This window comes from Molothrus aeneus, chromosome 6 (genome assembly GCF_037042795.1).
Source record: "Molothrus aeneus isolate 106 chromosome 6, BPBGC_Maene_1.0, whole genome shotgun sequence".
Taxonomy (NCBI): Eukaryota; Metazoa; Chordata; class Aves; order Passeriformes; family Icteridae; genus Molothrus; species Molothrus aeneus.
The window spans coordinates 34755724-34777528 of NC_089651.1; positions in this window are offsets into that span (position 1 = coordinate 34755724).

Sequence of the window (21805 nt, forward strand, 5' to 3'; positions counted from 1 at the left end):
TACCATCTTTTTGTAGCTGAAGTGAAAAGCAACATCTGATCATCTAAATAGCAGCTTCCCTTTTTGTCAAGTTAGGCATTGTTTTAAATTTCTGATCCAGAAAAAGTTGCTGCAAAGTTTTGCCACCAGTTGCTAAGTTTTGATATTCTGGGATTAAATTTTTTTGACAGACAATTTTTGTTTCTTTATTTTCAAGTTTTAATAATTTTGATTGCTGTAACAATATAATTAAATCAATCTTTAGAAAATTATTTGTGTTATGGAACAGTCTACTCAATATTGCATATAAAATATACATCATATATATGGTTTTGTACATAAAAATTTATTAGAATTTCATAAGAATTTTCTCTCCAAATCCAACTGACTTTTAATAATTTCTGAAGTCAATTCCATCCAAGGAAACATCAATTCATAAGAGGCTGACTCTCATTAGGAATACTTTTGTAATATTTCCTGCTCCTAGCATGAGTTCAGAGAAAGCATGTTCATGCTGTTTTTCTAGGTGGCTGTTGAAATACAAAGACTGGATAAATTTGGTGTAACATCACTGCTTAAACAAATTGGATTTTGTATTTATTTTAGCTGACATTAGAGAGCTAACTCAAAAAGAGGGACATCACATTATTCTAAAATTAGTCCTAATTAAACAATTTTCTTTGCAGATACCACATATTACATGGAACAATTGTTTTGAGGAAAGAAAAAGCCTACTATGGGAAAAAGGTAGATTTCTAGTTAAGGTGTTTCATATAATTTTCAGAAGACTTCTTTTTAAATCATACCTCTCTTAGAAGCTTCCTGCGTGACCTTAGGCAAGCTGTTTAATTTCTCTGTGCTTCTTTTCTCATGTAAAATGTTTTCTCTCTCACAGCATCCTTTTTCATCACCATGGAAGTGATGGAAATCATCCTAACTGTGCGAACTTGCAAGAATGTGCCAACATGTCTGGCGAAAATAATAGCATTTAACTGAAGGGGGAAACAGAAGACACACTGGCATTTCCACTGCTAGCAAATGTGCTATCACTTTCCCTAATAATTACTTCAGGTTGCACATTGTTGACATTTACAACAAGAAACAAAACAGCAATCAAAAGCAAATACCATGAAAGGTACAAACCTAAAATAATGAGATAACTTGGATCACAGTATTTACTGAAAATATTGATTCCTTTCTTGGAATATTCTTTGTGTAAAAGATATATTTAATTATCTAATTCGTGTGGCAATCTGGTTTTCTTATTAATAAAAGTAACTTATGAAAATTACTAGATCAATTTATTTTCTTCTAGTTTTTAATTTGCTGTAAAATATGTGAAATATCAATAAAGCTTTTTTCCAGTAGATCCTAATGCCATCTTGTTTGGGACTCAATGCACAATAGTGAAAGGATAAATGTCCTAACAAAGAACATAGGTGAGGTAGCTGCAGTCAATGCCATAAATATGTTTTCATACATGAGTATGTTTTCATACATGAGTAGTTTATTAAGTCAGAAAAACATTTACATCATAAAAGTTTGTACCCAGGTTTGCACATACATTTGGGTTTTGCATCATTTACATCTTCTTCTGCCACTGTCACAGAGAAAGAGCAAGAGCATTGTTACATGCTCAGGAGGAGCCTTCTTGCTTGTGGTTTGCGTGCCCATAACCTCAGTGGACCCTGGAACCCACAAAGATTCTCCTTGTGCTGCCACATGCTCAATGCAGATGGCATCTTCAGAGAGTATGTTGGCAGACACACACAAACCCACATTTACCATGTGCAAACAATGTTTTTTAGGAGTTTGTAAGTCAGCCAAAGGCAGGTGTCTTTCACACAGATAACAAAACAGTTCTCTGACCTCATGTTGATACTCTCCATTTCTCCAGCTCCCCAACTGAAAGTCCTCGATTAAAATATGAAAAGGTTCCTTCATCCAAATGATGTTATTTGTTTCATAAAGATGATTTTTTTTTCTATTTCCAAAGAATAGCTGGCTGTTTTAGCTGGAATTTAAGTTATGTTCAATACTCAGCCAAAAACATCAGTTTCAATTCAACAAATACACTGTAAATTTAACTTGCAAATATAAATTCAAATGTAAATATTTAAGAATTTGCAAACAGCTTCAGTAGGAATTGTCCCTAATCATTCTAGTTCTTTGCAACAAGCTTCAAAAGTGTCAAGTGAATGCTGTCCATGGTTTATTCAGATTGAGGATCTGGGTCAACACACTTAAAAGTGATGTATGATAAAATTTCAAAGCAATATGTAATCCTTCAATAAAATAAATACCTGAAGTAACCTATTGATCCTATTTTGTTTTATGATCGTTCTTTTCAAAACCATCATATCTGTATGTTGTTTATGAAGTATATTAAATATATATTTTATTCAAACAAACATTTTACAGGCAAATGGATAAACTTACACTCATATATCTCAGTTATACCTGTGCCAGTAACTGTTTCCAAACATCTTCATGAAGGCTCCTTATTTAGATAAGCCACCAGTGAAGAGTAAACAAACAATCTAAGAAACATTAAACAGCACCATAACTCCAGACTGATTATTCTCTTACTCAGCTGTTGCATCTGTGGGTTTTGATTATCTCAGTTTAGAAATATTTAATCTATAGTGAATACTTTTTCTTCTGAGGAAAAAAAAATTCAGTATATTCTTCAGTCCTTACTACAATTGCAACAGCTTTGGCTAAGACAGGACTCAAACACAATACTGTGTTTGAGATTAAATGCACTTTTCTCCCCTTATTGTCTAGTTCTCAAAATGTTGCAATGTTTCCTAGAGAATAAAAAATCTTTTTATTACATTGTAGTATGTAGATTTACACGCTGAAGATTTTAGAATTTAATATTGTTGCTTCAACATACGAATCTCTACCTTACTTTGAACATATGCTGTATATTCTATTCACATCTTGTGATAACAGATTCTGATAACTTTTATGTCAAGCCCACATGAACATTATTTTCATGTATGAAAGTAAAAAGCTAAAATGTGTATATTTTTAACCAGATAATCATATTTTTATATATTTCTTTGAAAACATGGGCCTAACAATGTCAAATTGTAACATTTCTACCAAAATTGTCAGTCATTTCAAGTTTTCAGACAATATCTATTAGAAAAAAAAAATCATTTGGAAGAAAGAATGACAAAATAAATAAGCCATCTCTCATCTACAGTAGAGATAAGTCTATTTCCAAACATTTTCATTGATTTTCTAGGTGAGCTTGCACAAGTAAGCTAATGGCATGTTTCCCTTCAGAAGTATCAAAATGGTAAGTTGAAATGGAAAGCAAACTGTCTTTTTACTGGAAATAAACTCAAAAATAATCCTTATTTGGTAAACTTGGGTTTGAGCAAGTAACATTTATCAGTGGAACGATATTCAATCCAAACAGCCCACAAAACATATTACAGCTTATTACATAAACATACACAATTTCAGTTGTGTTTCAAACATATTTACTCCAAGCTATTTATCTGTGTCATTATATATACCTTACTGCTCTGAAGATAAGTACAGTGTAGAATGCTACAGAGATTCCTTCCTAAAATCAACAGTGGAATAAACATTGGCATGGTTGTCCAACGGGATGAGCCATAGCATTGCAGCCTCCTCTGCTGGGCAGCTACACCACCAGCCACAACCAGACCAAAGGCAGCCTCCAACAATCCAGGACCCCTTCCTGTCTTCCCTGTCTTCTTTTATGGTCCAAGACATGTCCTGGGGCCCAAATCTAAAAGCTAGTTTTCTGGTTTCTCTTGCTTCACTTTCTGGATGAGTACAACAGCCAAATAACTTCTTTTTCATCTGAACTGAAGTACATTTCTGAACATATTAATATTTTTACAGAGTTGAGAAAATGGTAAGGTATAGCTGAAATAGTCATTACTGTATCTCAGAATGGTCAAAGTAACTAAAGGTGGAAAACACTTATCAGCTGTTTCACTTTCCTGTACTATAGTAAGTTCTTAGAGAAAATATGCCAGTCCCTACTCAAGTGTAGATACTTTTCATCTCCTAGGTGTTATCCAAAGACCTAAAAGAAATAAAGTGAAAAAAAACCAACTGAAAGGGAAGCTTTTTAGTTCATGGTTCTGAGAACAGTGAATGTTGGATAGGCAGTCTTGCTGCAGGTTAAAACCTCCAAAGCTTTCTCCATAGTTGAAAGGCAAGAGCACTCTCTTTCAATGTAGTCAGCCTAACTGTAAGAGTTGCCCATAAATACATAATAAATTTCTCTCAGCTGTGCAAGTCTTTTAGAAAAGTGTATGATAGTATCCAGTTGCAAATTACTGGGTAGTCTTTTTAAAATAATTACATTCCTGCAGGATAAAAGAATCTCCACAATACAGGTCAAGCTAGATGATATTAAGTTCCTTTGCAGATGCCATTGAAGAATAATATAGCCAGACTTAAATAGAATCATATTCAGAGAGCAAAAATGAAATATAAAATGAAATATAAGCCCATTTCATAAACATTACATTAAAATGAACCAGATTTCATGGAGGAAGCTACAGAGATGCTGATATAGCCATCATCATCAGTGTAAAACAACTAGCTAATACCATAAAACTGAAAGAATAATGTTTCATTTAAAATGCTCTGAAATAAATATTTCAGTGTGGCAGTCATGATGGCACATATTCAAATACACAGCAGATTTTTTTTGACATGTGCAAAGCCTGAGAGCCTGGCTTTGTGTGGTAACGACTGCATACATACTTGATAGGATAAAAACAATCAATTTGCTTCAAATATATTGATACTAGGTAATTAAGTAGCTCCAATAAGTCATTGACAGATGCAGATGTTGATGATTATGCTTTAATGTCAAGATTTACACTGCTATGACCCATACCAGAAAAGAGAAAAAGATTGTGAACAGTTAGGTTTAAATGTCCACACTCTTTTCAAACAAATAAATAATCACAAGTTGTATCTATCTTTGCTGTGTATTACATGGGAAAAAGAGCATCTTTAGTAGCTTTGCACCTTGTAGAGTAAAGGATGCCAGTGATAGCTCTTTGATGGAGATTTAAGTTTTGCTCTTAGAAACTACCAAGCATAGAAGGTAAGACAAAGCTGACAAGAATCAATAATTAAATAATAAATGTGGTGGGTTTATTTCCTGCAACATTTCATTTTATTTTGAGGGCTTAGCTTTAAAGCTCTGCACATCTCTCTTATTAGAAGATAAGGAAAGGAATAACAACAGTAAATGAATAGGCTGAAATTAAGCACACAGTGTTATAAATGTTTGCACAAAGGTTACCCTGGTAACCTGTTGACAGATTGCTGGCTGTCATGAAAGTTTCCTCCCATTAAGTCATTCCAGAGCTTCACATGCTAGGCCAAAGAATATTGACTGATTATTCAAATGTCTGGCATTTCTGGGCAAGAGAACTGACATTCTCAGTATATATTATGTGTCCTTAATATTTGGTTTAGATAAACAAATTTTTCTTACCATCAAAATCCCCAAACATAAGCTTTGAAGTAGCTCATCAAAGGATGATTTTCTTCAACTTAGTGGTGATATCTACACCTTAAAATAACCTTTTTCTTCTCCATAGCATATTTACTTGAAAGCTGTCTAACAGTCATCACTGAGAAATGAATATGAATATCTAATGAAATTTGAAGGATAGTTAAAATAAAATGCACAGTAGTGTAGGGGGATACAGTATGGGTAAATGAAGGTGGTATAGAATGTAATCTTATCCCCCAACAAGTTGCAGCTGGACCAATCACTAAAGATTAGGAGCAGGCCTGATGACAACAGGCCATACCTGTAGCAAATAAGAACAGTATTATAAAAGAGTGGATTGGTGGGATCTAGAGTTAGAGGACTGCTGCAAGGGCCAAGAGGAGGTAGTGCTTAGAGGAGCTGCCTGTGGGAGACATTGAGGCTGTACAAGGCTCTGGTGATGCGGAATCTATAATGATAATCGAACGAACTCTTGTTATATATGACAATGCAGTAGTATTTTTAAAATTACCATATATTCCAAAGTAGGTCTAGCTATTCTGTTTAATAGACTTTAAATGTAGAAAACACCATTAAAATATAATGTCTGACTACATTACATTTTATCCAAATGTGTCTACATAGAACTCAATGACAAAAGTTTGACTAAATCAGGAGGACTTTTTGAATGCACTATACTTGCTAGGAACATAACTAGGTTTAACAAGAAATTTAGCAAGAGCATAAGAAGCTGGCACTTGGTAGCTTGCTCCAGTGGCTTTTCATTCTCCCTTTTTAAAAAATCATACAGGTCTGCCTAATATGCTTTTAACTTCTTTGGTTTCAACTTCCAGTAACTGGTTCTTAGTCTGCATTTCTGTACAAGGTCTAATAGCTGTTTACAAGGAAGTCACTCATATGACTGTACTGCGACTGACTGCTTGTTGCAATTAGGTCACTTTGCAATCTTTTTTTTGTTTGAGAAGCATCTGTTTTCATTTCCTCACTTTTTGGGGGTTTTTTTTTATGTCCTTCAGGACCATTTCAGAAAAGCTTTGAAATTTAATCTTCTTGAATATAGTACGATATCAAGGATGCTTGAAACTCTGATTCAAAAAAAATGAAGGTTAAAGGTTATAATAGAAATTTTAAAATCTATGTTGCATAATATGTTAATAGGAGTATGTACTATATCAGCAAAATTGTCCCTAACCAGTCTGGAAAATTTTTTTGCTAGCAACAAGAAAAGTACTAGCTATGCAGAGCATGGCACAGTTTTACACAAAGAAAGCTTGTGACAACATGGAAATAAACCTCATCTTTTAAGACAAGGGCCATAGGATACATCAGAGGAAAGGCTCCCACTGGTTCCCTGTGCTTTTGATCAGGCCTTTGTACACACACAGAACAAAAGGAACCTTTGTTTTGAAGATCTTCAATAAAATTCTAAAACTCTTCAGTAGCTGGGTGGAACTCATTTGTCTCTCTCAGTGGGATAAATGAACACTGCTACTAAAAAAGCAAAAAATCACTTGTGGCTCTTTCCTACATCACAAGAAAGCATTGACTTCACATAGTCATTCTTCTGATGTAAGCTTTTTAATTAAAAGATGCTGGTTTTTTAACAGTAGACTCCTTGGAGCTTAAATGTGATACATAGAAATTAGCTACACTTGCTAATCAATACAATGTATATGGGTAATGAGATGCTACTCTACGAGAAGAAATATTATGAGGAAATTGCTTTTTGGAATTATCTGTATGGAGAGAAGCAAAGCAGTGCAGCAGTTTTACTAATGTCAGGATATATACTTGCTCAGTTCATGAGAGGCTATGCCATTTTGCACCAGCCATTATCAAAGGTGCACTTTACTGCATGATGAATGGTGAGCACTCACACAGCTGTATGACCTCTTGTATGTCATCACCTATATTTAGTTATGTTTAGACTTCTCTGTAAATGATTCATGTACAATGACATTGAAATTATTTGACACATTTATGCATAAATCTCATCAATAGCTGATGAAACACCAATGGACCCTCTTAAATGGACCATGCCAACTTCTTTGCTTTCAATATGAAAAAGGCCATGCATAAAAAGTGGAAAGTAAAATCAAATTGTTTATTTTATTGGGGCCTGATGAAATGGCAAACCCAACCCTTGAGCAACCAGTTTGTTTCCTCTAGGTTGCCAAACCAGGTCTTCATAGGCTTACAAAAGGGACAGGACCTACTGTCTATTCACACTGTGGTCAACTGTGGCAACAGAGCAGGCAGCTTCACATCTCCTCTCTTTGAAGAGAACTGTCCACTAAAATTGTCTGTATTTGAAAATTCTTTCTTACAGAAGCAGCAGAAAGGGTCAAAAATCAAGGAGAATGGATTGACTTTTTAATAACTGTCCCTCACTAGGATCTTGAGTAGAGCTGATTAATGCATCATGAATCATGGGACTAAGGCTAGAATTTGGTTGATTTCAACTTGGCATAAGACCTTGTCAGAAAGGAGAAAACACTCAGGTTTGATTAATTAGCAACACTATTGTACTGCTTGTCTCATTTTCTGAAGAGGACCTAAACTAGGAATAAAATCACTACTGAAATATATAATATTACTAGGTAGATTGGTTTTAGACACTTAGAATCTCATATTATTGCACATATTTTTTTCTCTTCTGTTTTTCAGTCCAAGCAGTACCACTTATTGGTATGTTCACATGCCATCTTTAGTTGAAATGTTTATTTCATCAGGTGAGAGAAAGCAAAAGATAAAACACTGAATATTTTTTTTTTCTTTAAAATAATGTCCATGTATCCTTAACACTTATTTGAATATTCATAATGATGTGTTGTGTTGCAAAGTATTCAGAAAACATGATGACCTAGAGTCAGACATTATTTTAGTAGAAGTAATCCATTGACTTCTTTCAGCTTCTAAAATTAAGGACATACCTTATCAGATCCCTCCTTACCCCTTTCTTTAGATTGAATAGCTCCCATTCTTTCATGTTTCTTCAAATTTTTTTTTATCTTTCTTCTCTAGACTCTCATAATATTTTCTTAGTAGCTGTAAGTTTCGCTAACAACCCAGAATCTGTTCTGAAGAACTTAAAAAGTTTCTAAGATTAATGGGAAATTTCTACAAAAGAGGCATTGTCCACTGTGTGCACATGTATCGCATTATGCTAATCTAAGAATCACCTAGATTACCACTTAACTCTATTTGAATTATTTTTATAATATCTAATTACTATTTGCCTACCTACTTATAACAATTTAACAATTCCCAAGAAACTTATGTATGTAATTCTTGGCATATAAAAAGTGCTTTTCTATATAAAAAAAATTAAGTTTAAATAAACACAATTGCACAAAACCTAATTTCACTTGATATTATTCTTTCTCAGTTAATAAATCCTTATTATGAAGAGGGGAAAAATAAGAAAGGTGAGAAGGGTAAAGAGTAGAAAAAAGAAGTGTTCTTATTGGTTTTGATGTTTTCAACTCTGTTTGCTTCTTTTCTGCAGGTACACATCATTCAGCAGTGATTTTTTGTTTGACTCATAGATCAATGTCGTAACTCATGTATAAATTATGCATAGCCATCCCAGGAATGTTGCATCCACAGGAGAGGACAGCTGACAGATATTGAGGCTATAATGATCTCCTTTGTGTCTGAATCAATTTCAAATATTGAAAAGAGTTTGGGGGGGGGGATTGTTGGGTTTTTGGGATTTTCTACTATTGAAATATTGTTATAGCTTTCATCCTTCATTGCAGATACATTTATCTTACCCTCTAAAAACAAACTTTGGCACAGTGGTAAACTATACATTCCTACTTTACCTGTTTTCTTTCACAACTTTTCTAGTACGTACAATTACTCTTATGGTATGTGTTGTTTTGAATGTCCTCTTTCACCAAGTAAATACTCATCTTTCCATTTAGATTTGTTTCTGCGTATATAATATAACTTTAGAAGATATTTCAGTTTGCAAGTTGACTTTTTTTATCCCTGATATGCAGTAATTTCAACTAAACGTCATTAGGTTAAAATTGTCAATACATTTATATATTAATTGCACTATGTACAGACAATATAAAAGATTGTTTATTCAGCCATTAGCCCAGCCATGAGGTCAGCACTGATGTCTTTCCCTCATTAAAAGCACCATGACTGACTGCAGTAGCCGGGCTCACTTGTTAGAGAGCTAGGTGACATATATTTGGACATGGTCTAAAGCATTATTTGCATGGCTAGTTCTTTATTTTCTCCACTTGGCTTCAGTTTTTCAGACTGAGAAGGATTAAGAAGGCTATTATAGGTGCTTGTAAAGCGGGATTTGTGTTGCTGTAGAAGATGTAGCAGTGGATGGCAGACAGCCAGGCAACAACATGAAAGTGGATGAGTCGGATGTGATGCACAGCAGTACTTGGAAAAGTATGGAGCTCTAGTTGTATTCCCTACCGCTGCTGCTGACAGCCACTCTGCTGTGACTTACAACATTTCCATCATTTATAGGGAGAATAGAAGTTGTTTCAATGTTATTATGAAGTAGAAGTAAAAAGACTAACTGCAAGCTTGTTAAACTTTGAAGTTCTCTTCGTGTGCTGGTACGCATTAGCGCATATTTCCATATACAGGTACTGTTTACATATATAGGCAGCACAACTCAAATCATAACCGCCAAATTTTCATCACCATATTAAAAAAATAAAAATAAAAAAAAATAAAAAAACCCAAGAAACTAAGGTCTCAGGTGTTCAGAGTGCTGAGGGTCAATACTTTTCAAGCAGGTGATTTGTCTTATGATCTGTTCTTCATGGCTTTTTCACTGCATATCTGCTGCCACAGCAACAATTATTCATGTTGATGTTACATCAAAATGAAATAGGTATTCATATATGTGTCATTTTTTAGTCTTCTGGTGACATTCACCTTTAATTTATGCTTCTGATCACACTGAGATACACTCTTTCCTCTTTTTGAATACTAAGTAGAGAATTACAAGTTGTTTTGCATTTCCATAAGTATTGATAGAACTGTAGCTCCAGAGGTCTCTGATGAGTTTGGGTACCATAAGTGACGTGGGTGTACCTTCATAAAACTTTACTCGTAGAATGTAATCATTCAAGACTTAAAACATCAAAACAAAACAGAACTAGTGAATAAAAAGATAATATATTAGTTTTTAAGGAAGAAATTAAAAGGATTAAATAAAAATACGGTCAGGGCTACTTCCTCTACTGTATTTCCACTCAAATCCTAACTCTGAGCTCTATCTTGTCTCAAAAACTGATAAAAACTATTTTGTCCAAGAGTTACTTAAGAAAGGAGTTCAGGTATCAATTTCAAAAATACATTTTACGTCAAATGAACTCTGGTTGTTTGTTCCCATTCACTTCCTAGTTAGTCCAATTATTAATGATTATTCCAATTATCTTCAGAATTACTTTAATTACAAAGATATGAAACCTGAAGACTGAAGTATATGTTTACAAAATAGAAGATGTCAATGCTTCTAGGATGACGAGAACATGATATTCCTAAGCACTGAAACATTTTTGCATCATATTTCTTCTTGTTTCTTATGAAAAGCCTGAAATTGATAAGTTTTCTACACAGAAAGAAATTTAAAATCCTGGACTTTGTAGGAGGGCAAATGCTTTTCCTAGATTACCTGAAATGTCTGGCTTACCAGCAGACTGCTCAGCTTGTTTGTATCTGAAAACAGAGGTTAGTTGGTTTTGCTTCACCCTAATTAGCAGATTTTGTTCCTTGAGTAGCACTACAGTTTGTGCTAATAATGAATATGACAGTGGTTACCTCTGCAGTGCATGATTCCTTTTGTTGTTCTAACAATAAGTGTCTCAATAAGCTCTAAATGTGAATTCAGTGCCAAAAGAATTTTCCCTTTCATTACTCTTTATTCCATATATTTTGGCATACACATGAAAATATTACTTAGGAATTATTGTTAATGATAATTAATGTAAGAACCTTAATTATGAAGCAAATGTCTGAAGTCAGGCATTGGAGGGCAAAGGTTGGGGCTTTTTATCGAAACACTTTTGTCAATATTTTGGAAAAAAATGTATGTAATTAGCTTGGAAGAAATTGTGTTTTGAACATATGTGCTCAAAAATATTTGAGCATTTAAAAAATTCCATTCTTAATCCTTGATTTCTTGATTTGCTTTTATCTAGTGCAATTGTTCTTTGCTAGAGAAAGCACTATGTGAGTCCTCTAATATAGCAAAGACTGCTGGCATGACATTTCTTGCTTTGTCCTTCCTTTAATTATATTGCATGCTGACCCTCTTGTATGGAGCCAGTTCCAGAAAACACAGCTTTGATAGCAGTGTTTACATGAATGTTTGATAAGCATCTGTCAGCCTTTATCACTCTACAAGACTATGTAACACAAAAGACAGCCAGGAAACCCTGGAGCTTTTGCCACCTGAAAGCATAATCTGTGTGTTTTCTGAATTTCAAATGAGGATAGAAATTGTTCTTTTGTAAACCAGAATGTAATTTATGCAGCATTTATTATAAGGATATATTTTAATCAGAAAAGACTGTTGGTACTTTTCATTAAACTAAGCTTTCAGGAAGAAGGTCAAGATGTGTTCTAATATGCACTTATCTTACTAAATTGTCTTTAATCCATCTCAATACAAAAAGGAAACAAAATTGTATAGTTGAGTAGACTATTGAGTACATCAAGATGAGTAGTGAGCAATTAATTGCAAATATTTGGAATTTTTTTTTTCACTTTAACTCAAACATTTTGATTTTTCTGCAAAATTTTCAAGAATCATAGAATGGTTTGGTTGGAAGAAGCAAAGCTTTGGTTTTACTTGGATTAAAAGAGCAGATAAGGTGATTTCTGCTCAACCAGAAGGAATATTTCTCCCAGGTCTAACGGTAACCAGTTCTCTCACCTTGAATTAGATGTGTATATTTTTACTCAAGTTGTGCATATCAAAATAATTTAAGTAGAATTTAATTTTGAATCTAGAAGGTGTGCAACCATATCACTTTTTCAAGGACTTGTGAAATGTAATGGAGCATAATATGCACTGTTGTTCACAAACCACTTCATAAATGTGGATTTTAATATGGAAATGATGTGTAACCATCCAGCAGATGAAGGTCACATCTGTTTATTATGAAGTATATACCATTTTTGTACATGTGCAGGCCTTAGTAAAGTACTTAACAAAGGTTCAAAACAGACCAAATCACTACAAAAACAATTACTCTAATTTAGATCTATGAAGGCAAAATAAACAGGTGCTTGGGTGTGAAATTGCCCTAGGCAGCAGATTTCTTATTTGATGCTGCTGGAATCTGGGACAAGTTTTGCAACATCTTTAACACCCCAAACAGCTGATATCTCAAGTGTGTAAGTCACTTGTGCAGTAGCTGTCATTCTTCCTCACTTGTCATGAGTGAACCTCTGGTGCAGTGTCAGCAAGGAATACCAACTTTCCAAGGTGTTTATTACAGCTCTTCATTCTCCTCTGGCCTTTCCTTTTCTTCCCTTGATTGCTTGAGCCAATGTTGCATTCTCTTTGACTTTTCAATTTATTCTGTTTCCTTTAGAGGTATGAATCACCATAAATTCACAGACTGGTTTCAGTTGGAAGCGATCTTAAAGATCTTCTAGTTCCAACCTCTCTGCCATGGGCAGGGATACCTTTCACCAGACCAGGTTCTCAGAGCCCCATTCAACCTGGCCTTGAACATTTCCAGACATGGGCATGCACAACTTCTCTGGGTAACTTGTTCCAGTCCCTCACCACCCTCACAGTAAAGAATTTCTTTGTAATATTTAAATATACTCACTTCTGGTTTAAAGCTGCTATTCCTTGTCTTGTCACTACAGGCCCCTGTAAAAAGTCCCTCTCCAGCTCTCTTGTAGCCACCTTTAGGCACTGGAAGGCTGTTCCCTTCAAACCACGAATTTCTCTTTGGTCTTCATAGAAGAGGAGCTCCAGCCCTCAGATCATCTTTGTGGCCCTCATCTGGACATCTGGACATTTTCACAAGCACATATATCTAAATCCAGACTGAAGGAAAGTTCTTTGAAGCTCTATTAGATGCACACAACACCTATTTGTAAGTCCTATCCCCTTAAGAAATGAAAGAGTACAGCAGTCTGTATGTGTTATTGAACAAATTCTAGGGAATTCTTACATCTTTTCTTATTAAATAACAGCAAAATAAGTTAGCAGCTTCACCAAGCATTAGTTTGCTCATTCATATTATCCCATCTCCATGTGCTGTATGCAAGATTATCATAAGCATGCTAAAGCAGATGGAAATCCACCCGTGTCAATTAGAGAAGAAGTTTTTGAAATACAAAAGGTAGAGAGAATGAAAAAGCAACATAATATTAACAAACATTTGAAAATTCCACTCAGTTTTTGGGGTGCCACTGATTAGCCTGACTAACAAGCAGCCCATTAGTGTTCCCTGTTTTAAGCCAATTGGCATTTTCTTTCAGACCAGGGCTTTGTATTCAATTCTGTTCTCAATTACATTGGCACACATTAGGAGTAACTTTGCTATCTTTTGCTATCTTCAAAGGAATTATTCTATTCACACCAGTATAACTGAAATTAAAATATGCCCCTCGCAATTCTATTTTAAAAGGTTGAAATGTTATGATGATTTGTATATACTGTGGAAATCAATCCCACAGAAAACATGCTTAAAAGACAGAGTTCATTCCTTATAGTATTAGATATAGCTCTTTGTTGTCTTTAAAACCTATTTAAAGTTGATCACAGGTTTTTAAATTGGCACATGTGCTTGTCAAAATATGTTGCTCCAAAATTAATTTTCTTTGAGGAATGTTTCCCTGAATATTGCAACCAATTAAAAACATGCTAATTTACACTCCCCAAGGCTAGATATCTATATTTAATATTTTCAATACTTTCTAAGACTACCAGCAATTTTCCTCTACACATTGGAGTAAATACAGGGAATTATGGGAACCTATTTCAGCTAGTTTTTAATGCTTTTTCTTAAACAAACAATGAGAAAATTGCTAATTAATATTTTCCAATTTTGTGCACAAGCTGTGAAATTGCACAGCTAGCTGAAACTAATGAATCACAGAAATTCTCAATCTTGAGTGGAGCAAAATATACTAAAATTTAGTACTTATAAGTCTCTACTACATAATTTTCACGAACAATAAACTAATCACAGTCACAAATATCCAGATATGCACTCATAATATAAGATGCAGGTGCAAAAATGGAAGTGTAAAATTTTCTTGAAAATGGAGCCTTTCAGGAAAGTTTTTAACATGTGAACTCACAACTGTAGGATACCTATTAATGGCATGCCAATTTAAACAAACACATCTAGGAACTTGTTTTCAATTTCTTGTCACTTTGCCAGACTTGTTTAAATAGAAATTTCTCTTGAATAACTTGATAAAGAGTGGATTTAGGTAACACTATGTTTATAGTCTAAATCCTACTAGATTGTTGTAAAGCTGAACATACTTACACTGGGCTAAGAAAGGCTTTCTTTGCAAATTCCAATTTTTTTCTGGCAATGAATAATATCACTGCATTAATGCTAGAACCATGAAATGAACATGCTGGACTTTTGAAACATAATCATCTGCTAAAAAGTCTCTGGTGCAGTTCTGGCTCTGGGTCAGCTATGCCTCTCCCAGACAATTACCATGCACAGTTGGGAGTTTCAATAGACCAAGGACTGGTCCTATTAAGTAGTTTGGATGATGTCACCCTTGCTGGAGGAGAAAGAGTGCAGTAATGTGGATGTGAGGTGCTCTGTTCCAGCTGGCCTCAGTGATGAGAATGATCCTGGGAATGTTTAATTTATGAGTATAGATTCAGTCTATGGTGCCAACTGAAGGAATTGAAAACAGCTGTCCTGTGCTCTCAGTGCCAAACTGCCAACCATGGGTAGCACAGAGTGGCAAGACATTGCCAAAGAACCAGGAAGGAAAGACAAAGACAGATGTTTTGTTCCTGCACTTGCCTGAGGGGGCAAATACTGGGATTGTTGAGGTTTGGAATCTTGTTTGGTTGAAGAGTGGAACCAATGGTTAAGGCAGTAAGCAAACTTTGATGTGTAGTAAATCAAGGTTTTAATTTATATTCTGCCTCATTCAGGCCAACTAATAGAGATACCTAATAACCATGCCAAGAGTTTCCCTGCAAACTGCTTTGAGTTTTTCTTATTGACGCTGTTCTACTTTGTTCAAGACAAAATTTTTAACTGGGACAGGAGAAAGAAGGGCCTGGAGTCAAGACCAGATGGTGCCAACAGTAGACAGCTGAGCACTCTGTTGTTGCTCTGCTAGGTATTACTGTGACCTAGCAAAAGAGGTACAGTGTAGTCTTAAATAAGGCTTTATTTCAAACAGTTTTAATATTTTCTGTACAATAAATACACCTCCTTCGTTACATATAACTAAGTATAGACAAAACTATGTGTGAATGATTTGTGTATATAATTTCTCAGTATTACTAATTTTTGGTTTTTTATGTTCTTCAAAATGAAGAGTAATTTTGTTTATAATAATAGAGTAATTTTATAATAAAATTATTTTATATTAAAAGAATAATTTTGTTTATAATAATAAGCAAAATATTTTTTTTCATGTTTTCCATACAGAGGACTTTATTTAGCCCTTTCTTACATGTGAATGGTAGTATATTTACCTGTGAGCTTTATGTCTTTTTTTCCTACAGTTAGAAATTTTAAGACCATTTTGCCTGACTTCAGCTTCTGCAAGGCAAGCAGGAGATAAGTTTCATGTTACACAAGATGTGGATCTCATCAATTGTGGAAATCTGTTCCTCAATTTTGGAGGCCAGCAAAAAAAAGAAGTCATCAATGCATACAACTCATGAGCATTAACCCATGTGTCTATTCTAACTGCAAATCCATGAGATTTAAATTCAATTTAAAATAGCATATAGAGACTCTTGGAAACAAAATGGATGCTTTCTTGTCCTCTTCAATTTTGTCTTTATTTCATGGCTGCACCAGATGGCTCCAACAAAACATAAGTGTTATCCACTTTGCCTGATTATTTATTGATATGAAATTACTCACATTCATAACAATTACAGTGTTAGCCCTACTGTAACAGGAAACACCTGTCTCACAATTAATTTTTGTCTTTTTGCCTCCTGATGTGCAAGACACAGATTTTTGTCAATCTTCTCCTATGCCATGAATACCCTACTATTAAAGGTCAACAAAATCACTGAGGTTGAGCCTGGCAGAGGCTGAACTCAGAATTACACAGCAGCTGATTGCTTTTGTAGGTGAAGTAGTACTTACCAGTGTTTTGTCTTAAGCCAGTGGGCGAATACACCTTCCAGAGAAACTATTCAATGCACTGAAAAATAATTCTTCCTCACCTTTCAATCAGAAAGCCTTAGAAAACACAAAATCACTTACAAACCTTTTTTAAAGCTTAGCAACACTGTGAAATACTGAAACACTGTCTTTGCTTTCAAGTACCAGAGTATTGACATTATCTGGTGTAAAAAAATTTTTTCCCCAGAGAGATATACAGAAGATGACAAATTGGGGAATCACATCTTGCAATAACAGTCTTTTGAATTGTGGCTGGAATAAAAACCAAAAAAGTTAATCTGTTGAGGTGAAACCGAAGCAGAAGTTTGCAGGGAAAGATATGAGTGATTCAACAAACTAACATTAAATTACAAATTTCCATCAACTTAGTGCTCATTTGACTTGTTGACCAGGAAAATGAACTTTTTCCCTTTCCTTTCCCCCTTGATTTTAGCTAGTTGCATTTTATTGAGGAAAATCTCAAGTGCTATATGAAAATTAAGTTTCACATCTTTAAAAATTCTGGAATAAATTTTAATAGCATATATTTTGAGAAATAAAACATGTCTTTTTGCAAATGCCTACCAATATTTGTTTTTTTATTTTCTGGCCCAGTTTGGATAAATTTGAGTTTGTTTAGAGTTATTGTCTTACCTAAAAGTGCAATTTTCCCACAATTCTTGCAAATTTTCTCTGAAAGTAAAGTTCCTAACTCTATTTCATGGTTCTAATACTTATTCTGTATTTGAGCTGCTGAACTGCAACAGCAGAAGCACAAGGGTTTGAAAAAAAGAATAAAAAGAACATTAAGGTTTCAGATATAGGAATCTGCTGACAGTTTCAAGCAGAACACACAAAATGTTTAGCTGAGTTATTACAGCATGAGAATTCAGATCTGTAGACATTTTCACAGTTTTGGAATGATAAATATAATTTTAAAGATGAATGGTTTAGAGCTGGTACTTTCACTAACTCACTATGCCATTACTTTTTTTTTTTTGTCCTACTTTTCTCAGGTGTTTTACAGGAGCTCAGTTTTTCTCTTCAAAACTCCTAATTTGTTTGCCTCTGTGTTATCCAGGATGCTGGTAAGAAATGTTTCCTGAACACACTTCTGAGATACAAACTACCAAGAATTTCATACAGAATGAAAACACAGTAAGATTTTTCCATGCTCTGATACATTTAGGACATAAGAATCTTTATGTAAAATCTTGGATAAAGCTCTCCCAGAGTTAACTTTGAAAATGGCCTTTCATGGAGACTTAGGAAACATGAATAACAAAGTGAGCAGGGGTGAGCTGTCTTTGGTATGCTTGCCAGCTTTCAGAAAGGCCCTCCAACATCTTGACGCCTCTCTCACACAGACATTTTGTTGAATCCTGGTTTTAGAGGAGTGGAAATTATTCCACTCCAGTTAAACAAAGCATCTTAGATTCACTCCTTAGGCACTGCTTAGGCCACAGCAAAGCTAGATTTCAGTAAAATTTCATATAAAATTGTAGCAATGACATAGGTGATCCATTATATGTTTTTTCACATGTATTTTCATTATTAATTAGTTAATTTTACTTCCTTATTGTTCAGATTCATAATATATGGGCCATAAAGATCAGTCATATCCTGGGAACCTTGTGAAACTACATGGAAACAGACACTGGCTTAGATATGTGATGTCATAGCAGTATCAGGCAATATTTATGTGTTCAGACTCAGATTATTTGTGTTCATGGTACTAAATTCATCTCTTGAAGAACCTGGAGATCATTTCAGTTGAGCTATTAGGCACCACTCAACATCAAGGTCAAAGGATACTTGCAGTGGCACACCCTGTGTGAGGGTGACATTCAGCCCTCAGTTACATTTGCACTTGCAGGACAGTGCCCATTTTTTGATGGCAAAATAATCTTGTTTTTCCAGGAGCCACAGGAATTTCTAATTCATCTGGCTCATCCCATCTCCCATTCCCCAGTTGTGGGTGACAGAAGAAGCAGAGATTTCCTTAGAATTACAAGGCTTTAATATAAAATTGAAACACAACCCATATGTCAGGTTGTAAAAAATGCAAAATATGCTGGATCTGTAAAAGCGGCACACCAGGCCATATGCTTCAGACAGAACAGCTTGCATACGTCTAGGCCTCTACACTGATTTCAGGAACTGAAAACAGTGGCTAATCTACTCCACTTTTCCACTTGTTAAATTTGTTTTGCTAAAGTCAGGTTTACATTCAAAGCTAAGAAAAAAATTTAAAAAAAAATCAGTCTTTATCAAAAGCTTTAAATTGACGACTGGCTACTTATTTTCTACACTTCTTTAATCAGTCATGCTGTAATCAAGTAAGGTGGAAAAACTGTAAGATAGTTGTTCAAAGACAGATATTCAGTCTACACTGAGAAATAGGAACCCAGTTTTCAACACCAGGAGAGTTTGTCATACTGGATGTGGTGTGCTCTGTGCAAAAAATGGCATTCTACCCAGTTTTCCATCATCTCAAGTACTTTCCTGTCATTTTCTACAAGACTAAGGAACATTAATTCTTCTGCTCAGACCCAATTCCCACAACATTTTCTTTCACACAGAAAACCCTACATGAGCACCGTTTTAAAGGTCTGTTTCAATCTGCATTTGCCAGGAAATTCAAAAGTCATTAACCTTCTTTATTGAGCACAATATCATGGAGGTCTAGGAACAGCAGGATGCTTCACATACAAAATCCTATAAGAGCTAAAATGTACACAATTAAGGAGGTTAATATTCAGAAATAACCTCTCTGTTTTGATGATGAAATGCCACCAGAACAGTTGAAAACTTTTTATATATGAACAGTGCAAATGTTTGCACATTTTTGGACTTTCTGTGAAAGCAGACTTTTCAAGAAATGTGAAAATTCAGAATATATTTAACCTTGTTATAGCCACTCCTTATTGAAAAGAAAAAAATAAATAGTAATTTTTTCACTTGTTCGTTTCCCAGACACCTCATAAAACTAAGTGATCATTTTCAGCAGTGTGCAGGCCAGTTTTCAAAATGCTATCTGAATTTTGCAGAATTGTTTCCCTCCATTAATAACTGTTAAGTCAAAATATACTTTATACAGGACAGCAGACTGGATGACATTATGGTGTCTTCCAGCTTTAAAACCTTATGAATCTGCTGTTACTGAAGTGAAATCCTAAACTCCCAACTTATGCTTGCTAAGTTCATTTTATCATATTTTTACGTATCTTTAATACCAACAGAGGCTTCTTCATTCTGTAAAGAATAAGGCAAAAGTTGATTTGTTGGTGTGGCACATTTTTCTTTAACTTGAGGCTTGATCAGATGCCCTCTTTCCACTGCAGCTGTGACAGTGAAGGATTTCTCAATGCTTGTCACAGTGTCATCTGGGAGGTTTTCATCACCTCCAATCTACCTAGTAAACTGTTTAGAAAATGCTCAATTATATTTTTCTGTCAAAATGAATAGCAAAACTCTGCTCATTAGACTGTGCAATTTTAGACTGAGGTAAGTCAAAGGGTTTCTGTACAAGTCACCTGGCAGATCTGAGGGAAAACTGTCTTGTGTGGGTGGAGATGTGCAGTTGCAGGTTGGCTGGATGAGTCAGGAAATTCCTCCAGCAGACCTGGTGCATCTTTTCAGCTGGGTATATGATTAGTTTTTTCCTCTATAAAACCCATATGGTGCTTCCATATTGCCATGAAAGTTTGAAAGAAATTATTCAGAGTGAATCTAATCTTAACTATCAGGGAATAAGCATACAAATCACTAGACTATATCTGAAGAGGATCTCCATGTCCCCAGACTCTGCTGTGCAAGAACAGTGAGCCTTAACTATTTTTTACCTATAGCTTTGAAATAACATCATTAAACAAAGTAACAACCCATACAGTCATGATAATCTTGTCAGGAGATTTAGGAAATTATCTTTTCTATTTGCATAGTGGTGGTCTAATAATATCTTGTTTACAGAGATATGTATTTAATTAGTAGGTCTCTAGAGTTTTTGGTTTCCCTGGAAATGGACAGATACATAAAAATGTGGATTTTGGTGTTAGATAGATGTTGATTCTGCAAATATTAGATTTATTTTCACTTCTTAAATAAGACAAATCAGATTTTTTATTATTATTATTATTATTATTATTATTATTATTATTATTATTATTATTATTATTATTATTATTATTATTTTCCATTCTATATGAATATCACATTGTGTATTCTAAAAGTTCTCACAGTCAGGAAGCAGTTACAGTATACAGTTTACTTATGTGCTTATATTTGCTAGTGCTGTCACAGATTTGTATGACAGCATTAGGACATAGATTTGAACTTTAGCACAGTTACTTTAGACCTGAAAAGGTAACAAATATTTCATATTATTTTAACTTCAATTTTCTTAAAATATGTTAATATTTAGAGATGCCTATGCTGTTTTATCACTCCAAATTACTGATATATTAGTTTTGGCAAGTATCTTTCATGCACCATTCATTATCTTCATGAGTTCAAAAAATTGTACTGTTTAACCATTTTTCTATATGCCTATGCAAATAGAAACATTAAATTGCCTTTTGTTTTTTACCTCTTGAAGGTCTTTTTGAGAAAACAGATTAAACAAATTGTATATTCCTGTAGTTATGCTAGAAGCAGCATTTCAACTTTGTCCACAGGAAGAGGCACTCCTTGATAAAGCACCCAGGTATTTCTATATTTTCCTAAGTACTCTGAAAACTGAGTTGATTTTATTATGTTGTTAGTTACTGGTTTGTCATTCTGCTTTAATTTTGTCTCAAGTTCATATTCACAGTCTATGAAATTTTTTGGGTTTTTCTTCCCCAAAGGTTTTGTCTCTGGAAGAGAGATGAAATTAAATTAGGCTGTTATAAAAAAAAAAAAAAACTAAAAACACATCATGAGAACATTAGTACACAGAGCTAAGAAAGGT